We start from the raw sequence: 11,087 nt of genomic DNA, 5'->3' as shown, positions 1-11,087 counted from the left end.
TAAAACATTCTTGCAATCAAGTCAATTTCAATTAGGGAAAAGTTATCAGGGAAGCAACAAGAGCATTCCATAAAATATTTACCGAAAATTTAATTAAACAATTCTTTATTTTCATATCCATGTTTGATTGGCAGTCAATCTCATGATAAATTAAATACGTGAAAATAATATTCTATCAAAGAGAATTGTATCTTAGTGATATATCGATAAATATTTTTTACTAAATAAACATGGTTGGAGTCTAGCAATTTTTGGGGTTCGAATTTTGCAAATTTTGGGTCTCAAATTTGGGCTTCTCTTGAAAGGCCCATAACAATTAACGAAGTACACCCCTAAGACAAGCTGGATTCACTTGAACAAGTAGCAACATCTACATATTGACACCTGGAAAGCTTTGACACATTGCTGTGCTCTCTGACGTAAACGTGTTTAAAACGTTATCAACCGCCAGAAAATAAACGGTTTTTTGAAAACGCTTTCACCGTTTTTCAGTTCCTGCCAAAAACAAGAACATGGAGAAAACAAAGAAAGCAATGTTAGGAGTTCAAATGAAGAACAGCGAAAAGAGTCTTCCATGTGAGAGAAAGAGAGGTTGTTTTAACAAGTTGTGGATTATCTCAAACCCGATTCTTATTTGTTTGCTCCTCTTCTCATAAACTCGAATTCCCCTTCACCAAAGCCAAATTTCACTTCTTCTTCTTCTGCAGGTTAAGAAAACCCTCCCGAAAAGAGCTTTTTATTGAGTTTTGGTTTGAAGTATAAATGATTTGTTTGATTTCTGTAAGGGGGTTTTGATGAATCTTTTTTTTTAAAAAAAAAAAATATTACGATTGGAGAGAAAACAACCCATCAAAGGAATAAAGAAGAAGAGATTACTGAAGAAGAATGTTGATTATCTGAAATCAGATTCTTATATGTATGCATCCATGTCTGTTAATAAGCAAATGAGTTCTTCTAAAGGTAAGTTTAATCTTGACATTGCAGTGTTTTTCAACACAATTTTGCTCTGTAACTGTCTGATATATTGCATATTTTATAATTCAGGATCTATCCGGTATGTGGAAAAGGTCACCATGGAAATACCAACAAGGAATGTGACTATGGACAAAAATGAACTAACTGTTCAGCCTAGAAATCCAGTAGCAGAGGACCAAATTTTGGAACGCAATCTTCCCGAAGGAAGAATCTCAGCTTCACAGACTTAGCACCGAAGGAAATGGTGAAGAACATAGTTTATTCGAACTGCCGCTCCTCATCCATTCCAGGTCAGCTGCTCTAACACAGAAAGTGCATAATTTTTGCTTAAAATTAGGAGTACATATATAATTATTTAACAGAAAGTGTTTTTTTTTTTTAATAAATAAAACTTCTTTAAGAATTATTTTTTTAGAAGACTGGTTTCTATTTATGTTCTTTTTGGAGCCCCCTTCCAGTCCCCTGATAGAGTTCAAATGTCTGGTTTTTTGATGCGAAGACTTAAATTCTACACAGTTTGGTTAGTTTCAATTTTATAGCAACGCATGCAAAAAGTGAAAGACATTTAGGAACTTGAAGTTATTAAAATATAATCCCCAAAAGCTGACGCAGACGGGGTCTCGCTGTCCGATTCGTGAGGGGGCATCAGCCAGGTCCTGCTGCCTGGTTGTTGCATTGCTCCCTAGTGAGCAAACAAGGATGCAGAGGCAGCACTTCCGAACCCATAATCTGTTTATACTTAACTTATGAAGAGTCACTTTAGTTTTCTTTCAGGAATATGAATTTTACCTTAGGAAATAGAATCCTAGTTGGGTATGCATGAAGGAACCGAAATAATATTGACTTTGGTAAGTGTATATTTTAAGTGAACCATAATAAATCACATGTGTTCTTTCCACTTATTGTGGAGTGTGATTGTTTGTTTTACCGATTTCACATGCACTCTAATTGTTCAAATTATTGATTTCTATTTGAGCTACGTTTCTAACAACATTTGAAGCAATTATCTTCCTATCAAGTTCTGATCCTTTTTGAATCTCTGGTCTGAGTATACGGATACTTTTAATTTGAAAATCCATTTTTTTCATAAATAAATATGTGTTTCAAGTAAACTCCATTGAATTTAAAATGCAGTTGTTTGTTTTGTTGTAGGGAAAGGGGGGCTCGACTCACGGTCAAGGAATCACTAATTTATATATCTGCCAAACAAATCAGTGAATTGATAATAGTATTTGCTGGTTGTCTTCTTTTGTGGTTTTTGGCATATGATAATGAGGCTACTGTAATATTTCCTTGGTGTATTGCTCTTGAATTTGTTCAATGTGTACATATTTAAGAGTTAATCCCATGACTATCACTTATTTTGAACTACTCAATTAAGCTTTAACATATAACCGCACGATCTGCCAATTTGTGCATCTGGTTATGGACTGTAAACTCTAAACCTTATAAACTTGAGGTTCAGGGCAGGCCGCAGAATTTTGGCAGCAGTCATTTGAAGTCACTTCAAATGGAACAAAGAAGAAATATAAAAAATAGGCCAAAAAGACTTTTTCCCACCTAAGGTATAGTGAAATCTCAAACACATATTTGCCCGTTTTCAAAAACCCAAGCACCCACACATCATCTAATTTCTATTAGAATTAAGGGTAAAACTATTATTTTACTAATAATATTAAAAAAATTATAATTTTATCTTATTTTTTCCTTCAAGTTTTGAAAACTAGCAATTTCACTCAATTTACAAAAATTTTCTAGTTTTGAAACATAGATTTTTCCCCTCAAATCCTTAGGTTTCTTTCCTTCCTCTCTGACAACCATCCAATGACGGCATCAGATGTCTCTTTGTCTCAGTCGACAAAGAGACGGCCGTCCAAGAAGAGATAGAGATGTCTCTTTTTTCTTCGTCAAAGAGACGGTCGTCCAAAAGACATTTGTTGCCATCTCCTCTCAGTTACATTGTTGTTGGATGGTTGCCAAAAAGGGAGGAAAGACACTTAAGGATTTGGGGGGGGGGGGGGGGGGGGGGGGGGGGGTGTGTGGATGAAAATGTTTTGAAAATGAGGTGAAATTATTAGTTTTCAAAACTTTAGAGAGGGGGCGGAATAGGATAAAATTATAATTTTTTTAATGTTACTAGTAAAATGACAGTTTCACTCTTAATCTTAACTGAAAATTTTAACAGAAATTGAGTGAGGGGTAGCTTTTTGAGTTTTTGAAAATTGGCAGGTATGTGTTTAGGATTTCATTATACCTTAAGTGGGAATAAGTCTATTGGCCTAAAAAATAATATAGAGTTTTGCTTTGATTATGCGTAACTGAACTTGAATTTTATGGTGACGACTAAATATATTGTTAGGAAAAAGAATCTCACAATTGAGAAGTTAATTGGGTATGGATACATAAATGTGAAGTAAAATCTCAGTATCGAACTAGTTTTTTAAATGAAAGAGATCTAGTATCACTCTTCGGAGAAGGCCCGACAATTGGTATCAGAGTTTAAAGTTTAAATAACAATTTGTCCAAGGATCCAATTGAGGAGAGATTGAGGTTTCGTGGTTTGCTCTTTGCTTGGTTTGGGGAAGGGGTTATGCTCTCTTTTCTCTCTCTCTCTCACTCTCTCTGAGGTCCATCAACTTTGGTAGTGTGAGTTTGTTGTAAATAGTGATTAGACTCAAGTAGAGTGTGGGTTTATTGTGAGCAATGTTGAACTGATGGTTAATCTGTGAATAGGTGAGGATTCTTAAGAAAAAGAATCCCACATAGATGCTTTGTGGAGATCCCCCAACTTAAATAACGTCTTGACCTTAATTTTTGTTCATGACATTTCTACTGTCTTTTATATAGAGTAATCAGGAAAATGCAGCCTACATTGTTGAGTAGTTGATTCTTCTACGATGTTTATAATTAGACTAGACAAGAACTTGATACGCCTTGGCAGCGCCCTACTAACACTCAAGCCATTATCAGGATGCTGCAAGATGCTTTAATGGCTGGATGTTACCAATGATTAATTTTGATATTCGTTTTTGTTTTACCAACTTCGTGTGATCTTTTCAGAGACTCAGCTTTCTGGTAGGCCTGTCCCTGTAGAAATTAGTTGAAGTTCTCTATTGAACTATTAGAGTTGCAGTCTCTTGGTGGATTTGTGAACTGCTGAAGGGTCTCAGATGGATCTTTCACTGAAAAATTTTAAATGATGCTAAGAGCCATAAAAAGTAGGTACTAAGTCAAGAATGAAGAGTGTTTTGTCATCATATCATAATATGATATTGAAAAACCAACAAAATTATGTATATCAATATTGTCAAATGGATAACGACATTCACATGAACAGTAATACCCCTAGTAATATGTTTCTTCCGAACACTTAATTAAATAATCAAATGATGTATTATTATATTATTAAGAGATTTTAAATTAAAGATAAATTAGCACTCAATCATATAATGATACATTATCTAAATATATGATTAGGTATTCAAAACTATGCACAAAGACTATTGCTTGTAGGAAGAGTATGTGCATCTTGTATTGAATATATAATTAGCTACTCAAATGATATGATTTTGATAATCATATAATGACATATAGGGATTCTAAATACCTAAAAACGCTGGATAGAGGTTACAAGGTAAAAGAACAACTATAAAAAATATCACTTATTATTTAATTATCTAGGTACATAAATGGAAGCCTTATCATTCAAAGGCAACAAGAGGAACTCTATACAGTAAAATATCTCTCTAGCATGAGATTTTCTTCTTATTTCATCTCATATCTACTTAAAAAAAATAATATTATCGTGCTATCAAATCAAAAACATGTTATCAATATAATAATTAGAACATGAATAATTATATCTGAATTGGGAATGTTTATATACAATATTTGTATGTCTTTCTATTTCTTCATCACATAAATATGAAAGGGCGAGAGAGAAAGCAAAACATCTACCGGTTAGGTCGTCTAAGTTATATTCAATCTCCGTTTAGAGATACCTACAACATTCTTCTTTTGTATTTACAACATAAATTTTGTTAGGATACTTTCAACAAAAAGGTTTCCAATCAACGGTTAAACTATATAAAAACTTCTTGGTGTCTAATCCGTAAGCACACTTTCAATTATTTTCATGAAAGTGGATAATATAAGTAATTCTAACCATTATTATTTTAACTTATTTTGTGAAAGACATAATTGCCTACACTAATTAATTAATGATGAAAAATTGCATATACGCTACACATATTTTCGCTAATTCGGAATGTTGATATACATGAATAGTTGCGATTCTAATGCAATGCACACATTCAATTTGCATATCTCAGACAAATCAACATCATAAAACAAATATTCAAATGTCGTTTTGTACAAAGTTCAATTTTATGGATGGCCAAAGGACTATTTCCCACCCAAGGTATACTGCAATCCTAAGTTTCCCCCCTTTAACTTTGATAATCTCAAATACTCACCTATTAGCAGTTAAAATTAACGGTAATAAGAGTAAAATCATAATTTTTTTCTATAATATTAAAAATAAACTAAAATATAATCTCTTTTTGCCCTTGTAAACTTTAAAAACTAAAAATTTCCTTTAGCTTAAGTTTTAAAAAATGACAGTTTCCCTTTAGGGTTTCGTTTCGAGATCTCTGACTTCATCTTCGGTGTCATTACTAGCGATCTCTCCCTCCCAAAGCTTACTCTCCCTCCAGCGGTCTCTCTTCTCCCATTTGAAGTTGTCATTTTTTAAAACTTAGACTAGAAGAAACTTTTAATTTTAAAAGTTTACAGGGGAAAAAAGAGATAAAATTTTAAGGGATTAAAGTTCCGTTAATTTTAACTGTTCATGGGTGGATATTTGAGATTATCAAAATTAAAGGAGAAAAACTTGAGAATGTAACATACCTTGGGTGGAAAATAGTCTTTTGGCCTTTATGGATAAGGAAAACTCAGTACGCATCCCCACAGGTAACAGTAACAAACTTGACATTCAATAACATATACTCACTAATCAATTTCCAGTCTACAAACTCCTAATTTGATCAATAAAATTATATATATTTAATTTTGAGTATTTAATTTAGAACTTAGATAACGTGTTATTATATGATTATATAATTTTAAATTAAAAATAAAATAAAATTTTATCAAATATTGATGCATAATTCAAATATTCAGTTGGATACTCAAATTGAATGCATGTAGCGTTGCTCTAATTTGATTATGACATTGGGGTCATATTTTCTTGTGAAAAAATTAAAAGAAAAAATTGCACTGTGAAAAACATTTTTTGCAGGGAAAAGATGGACCGGGGTATATTTTCTAGTCCATATCTACCTATCTTGCCAGAATATACAACTAACATAACAAGAGATGTAAAAAATTAAAGGGCAACTAAGTTTTAATAGTGTCCACATGTTTGGTGTCAAAAGCTTGAGGTTTCTTTTTTTTTTTCGACCTCACACACAACCCCCACAACCAACCACTATTAACTTAATTCAATTTGAGTTTAGTTTAAATTTATGGTTTGAATTGGTGGTTCAAATTTATGGTTTATTAATAAAACAACGTTGTTTTATCCAAATAATAGATAAAACTGTCAATTTAAGTCATGAATTCAAATTGAACTGAACAATAAATTCAAAAATGAATCATGCTACAAATTTGACTATCAATTCAAACCGTGAATTCAGATCAAACTTGAGCTAAATTGAGTCAAACATCTCCTAACTTAAGTTTAGGTCGATTTAAAAAACAAGTCAAATTTTTCTACTTGAATTCAAATTAAACAAACTTAAATCAAATTAAACCGAGCCAAGCTAGTTTTCGAGACCAAGTTGGCTCGATTTAGATCCAACCTTATCTCCACGACTTTGTCATTGTTTATAAATCAAGTAGTGAAAACTTAAAAAAAATAGAAAACATCAATCCTTGAATAAAAGAAATGCAAAGAAAGAGATAAAAAAAAAAACTATGTGATCTAACAATCAACTTAAATCGAATATAATAAAAAACATTTATATTAGTCACAATCCATGAAAGATATTTTACTAAAAATTTAGAGCTTTATCATAATTCTAATACAAGTAAAATGCATAAATGTTTATAATAATATTAATTAAATTTACTAAATAAGTAATTGATCTTCAAATTTTATAACTCCAAATACAATCATTAAATCAAAACTTAATTATCTAGGTTAAATATCCACACATCTTGCTATATACTGATACAAAAAATAAAGTTAAAATAATATATTTAAATATTTGAATATTTGAATATTTGAATATCAATTATATTGGATCCGGTCCACCCATGATGGGTTGACCCGATCCATTAGGGTTACAAATTCAATATTAACCCATGATATGCAATATTTCAATTTTGCTCTTAGCAATTATTAAAGATAATTGTCACTCTCCCTCTTATTTAATATAGCCTAACTTCCATTGGGAGAAGAGAACTCTTACGCCAAAGATTACAGAAAACACAATACTCTTCTATTCTATTTTTTTGGAAGAATTTTACAGAAACAAGGAAGCAAATCAGCAAAGTGTATTGTGGATACTCCCGAGAGTGCATCGAATCACCAAATCATCATCAATTGTCAGATTCAGTAAACCGAGTATGTTTTCTATGATCCTAGAATTAGTATTATTTTTGCTTACATTGGTATCAGAGCCATGTTATATCTATGTAATTGTGATGCTGTTGATATAAACATGATTAGGAAGCATGTTTAGAGATTAAATTTACGTAAATAGTAATTTGTTTTTTAAATAATGCATATGGACGTTTTTGCTTATTGATGGATTCGTTGCAATTTTTGTGTAATTGATGTTTAGAATCATGTTAGGATGAATTCTAGATATTAGTTGCATGTTTAATTAGAAAAAATTGCACCGAAACCGCATGAAATTGGACGAAATTCAATGGTCTATGTTTCACCCAAAAACCATGACATTCTTGCATTTAATTCGTCGAAATCTGGTGACAAAGTCATCAAAAATTTGATGGAACTCAATTTGTGCATCACGAGCTTCAAAAGCCCTATGAAATTGTTGTCGAAGGGTGGTCGAAAGACTGCCAATTTCACCGTCAAAATATTAAGGTTCATACTGCATCTTGGGTCGCAATCAGGTTGGGAAAACCTGATTGCCTGATCTGATTGGTCAATGGGTTGGTCAAAATCGATGGTCAACGGTTCAACCCATTTAGTCAATCGGGTCGACCCAACCCAGATCCTGACCCATGGGCAACTCGATCAATTATTGATCGGTCAATGGTCAAATAGTTGACCAGTCAACATTTGACCGTGCGTGATTGAGTTGTTTGGTGCGTGAATTGAGTTGTTCGACACATGGAAGCGTGTGAGCTAGTGTTTTGGCGAGTGGGAGCGCGTGCATGTTTTATTTATGCTCAGTAGCTTATATTAGCTTAAATTCTATTTTATGTGGTCTGTTTATGCATGAATTGAACATTTATAGGTGTTATTTTGATCATGGTTTTGAATTATACATTGCTAAACATGTGAACATGTGTTGTTTATACTGTTATGTGTGTATAATTTATTATTATCCATTTGTTGGTCATAATAGGGTGAACATATTGACTAAGGACTACTATCTGAACTATAAGATGAATCCGAAGCATAACTTCTTCACTCACATTTGGACCATGACTGAAAGAATATTAGAATTGAAAAATGCGGGCATATACCTAACTCATAATGAAAAGATTTATGGACTATTGATGTCATTGTCTGATAATTGAACCAATATAATCACTAATATTATCCAGGACGAAAAAATGTATTGAATTTCTGAGATTGCTTGTATGAGTTACAAAAGGCAAAAGAGCGGAACATTGTTATGAATATAAGAAAAACAACAACTCTTTCTATTTTCCCAAATCAGTGGAGTGTGAGGCATGTTGGCTATCGCAAATAATGTAGAAACTTTATTTTGGATAAAGTTACTCCGAGGATTATTGAAAAAACAGAAGAGGTTTATTGTCCGCGGGATTGGTATCGAGTAGAAGAACGACTGATTATTAAGATGTCATGCTTTAACAATTATAAACCTCAGATCAAGGATAATTCAGATTCTAGTTCAAGTCAAGAATAGGTCTAATCATCGAAATGTTTGAATTTCATGTCTATATTTATTTTCATGCGTATTTGTTTATTTATTAATTATGGTTATGTTGAACTCTATGTTGATATAATATAATATATTTTATGGTTATTTGTGGGAATTCTGAGACTGGTAGAATTTAATTATTCTCGTCTAGAATATATATTGACGCGATTGGATTAATTGATAAAATATGAAACATTTGTGTCATAGACGATGATTGGAAACATAGTGAACTTTCGACTCTATGCCTTATGTGACATTTTAATTTTTAATGCACAATTGCGACAATAAAATGTGTATATATCTTATTATTGGTGTTGTGTTGCGTATCTCTATAGTTATATATTGAAATGACTTCAAAAAACATAATTGTCGATTTGAATAAGGGAGAAAGATTGAATGGGGACAATTATAAAATATGGAGAATGAGAATGCACTATATTCTAGATGAACAAGATGTCTTGGAAGCTGTTAATCAGGTCATGGAAAAGCCCCAACTGACTGAAGGGCAGAATCCTAATAATGCCCAACATAAGCGTGATATGGACACTTATAATTCCTGGAAAAAGAAAGATTCGACTGCCAGAGGTATACTCATCAGCTCAATGAATGATGATATTGTTTATCAGTATGAGCAATTTGAAACTGCAAATGCTATGTGGATGGCATTGAAAGAAAAGTTTGGAGGAACGACTGTCTCTAAACTAAGGCAGTTGACCATCAAGTTCGATACATATAAGAAAGTTCTCAATAAGCCGATGAAGCAACATCTGAGGGAAATGTCGAACATGATAACTGAGCTGAAGAAAACTGGGCATGAATTGACTAATGAACAACAAGTACAGGCTGTTATACGATTTCTTACTTATAGTTGGGAGCACATGAAAGTGAACATGACCCATAATAACAATATCAAGACTTTTGATGATATTGCTCACCATCTTGAACTGGAAGCTGAGTGCCTAGAGGCTACTGGACCAAATGCTCATGCATATGTTGTTGAGTCTAGTTCGAAGAAGCATTCTGGCTATAAAAGAAAATGGAAGAAATCTGGAAAAGGGAAAGAGATCGTCCAAGGCCCTGTGAACAAGAACAAACAGTTCAAGCGCAAAAAAGGCAAGCGTTATGGGAAAAGAGATAAGTTGAAACTGACATGTTATAATTGTGGTAACAAGGGTCATTTCGCCTGTGAATGCACGGAGCCGAAAAAGGTATTGCCTTATCTTGTCTCAAATTGTGAGATTTATGTTTCCAGTACCGTTTTCTTAACTGAATCTCATCCTATGTGGACTGTAGACTTAGGAGCCACAGACCATGTAGCTCGTGATAAAGATACGCTTTCGTAGAATTTCGTCAAATACTGAGGAAAACACGGTGGATATATATAGGTAATAATACCAAAGTTGAAGTAAAAGGAATGGGCACATGCAAAATGGTTTTACGCTGTGGTCAAACCTTGTACCTACATGATGTTTTATACGCTCCAGAAATTCGACGAAATTTGGTCTTTATAATGGTTCTATTAAAACTAGGATATTGTTTTATTTTCTCTGGAAACTTGATTATAATGATATGTTTTATGGATGTGGATTTCTATCTGAAGGTTTAATGGTATTGGACACCTTAAACTGTATTAATGATAATACTGTTAGTTTTTCTTTATTTGTAACTCTTAATAGTCTAAATGTGGATGCAAATAAATGACATGCTAGATTAGGGCATATTGGCCAAAAGAGAATGAACAGACTGGCCCGTGAAGGTTTATTAGGACCAGTCACTAAATTAGATTTGTCTATTTGTGAGCATTATCTAGCAAGAAAAACTACTAAAAAACCTTTTAGCAAAGCAGTTAGAGCTGAAGTTCCTCTACAACTTGTACACTCAGATATTTACGGCCTTATGAATGTTAGAACTAGAAAATGAGCATTCTATTTCATCAGTTTCATAGATGATTATTCATGTTTTGGTTAT

General features: G+C 32.8%; 1 long non-coding RNA gene across 1 annotated transcript; it reads left to right on the top strand.

Annotated features, from left to right (window-relative positions):
• The first annotated feature begins 517 nt into the window (after positions 1-517).
• On the top strand, positions 518-2,246 carry LOC123199916. The gene is made up of 3 exons (XR_006498464.1): positions 518-960; positions 1,045-1,265; positions 2,128-2,246. It is a non-coding gene; the product is annotated as an uncharacterized LOC123199916 (long non-coding RNA).
• Positions 2,247-11,087: the final 8,841 nt, after the last annotated feature.

The sequence above is a fragment of the Mangifera indica genome, chromosome 17 (genome assembly GCF_011075055.1).
Source record: "Mangifera indica cultivar Alphonso chromosome 17, CATAS_Mindica_2.1, whole genome shotgun sequence".
NCBI classification, from domain to species: Eukaryota; Viridiplantae; Streptophyta; class Magnoliopsida; order Sapindales; family Anacardiaceae; genus Mangifera; species Mangifera indica.
The sequence above is the reverse complement of the archived record's forward strand: the minus strand, read 5'-3'. Positions and strand labels throughout refer to the sequence as shown.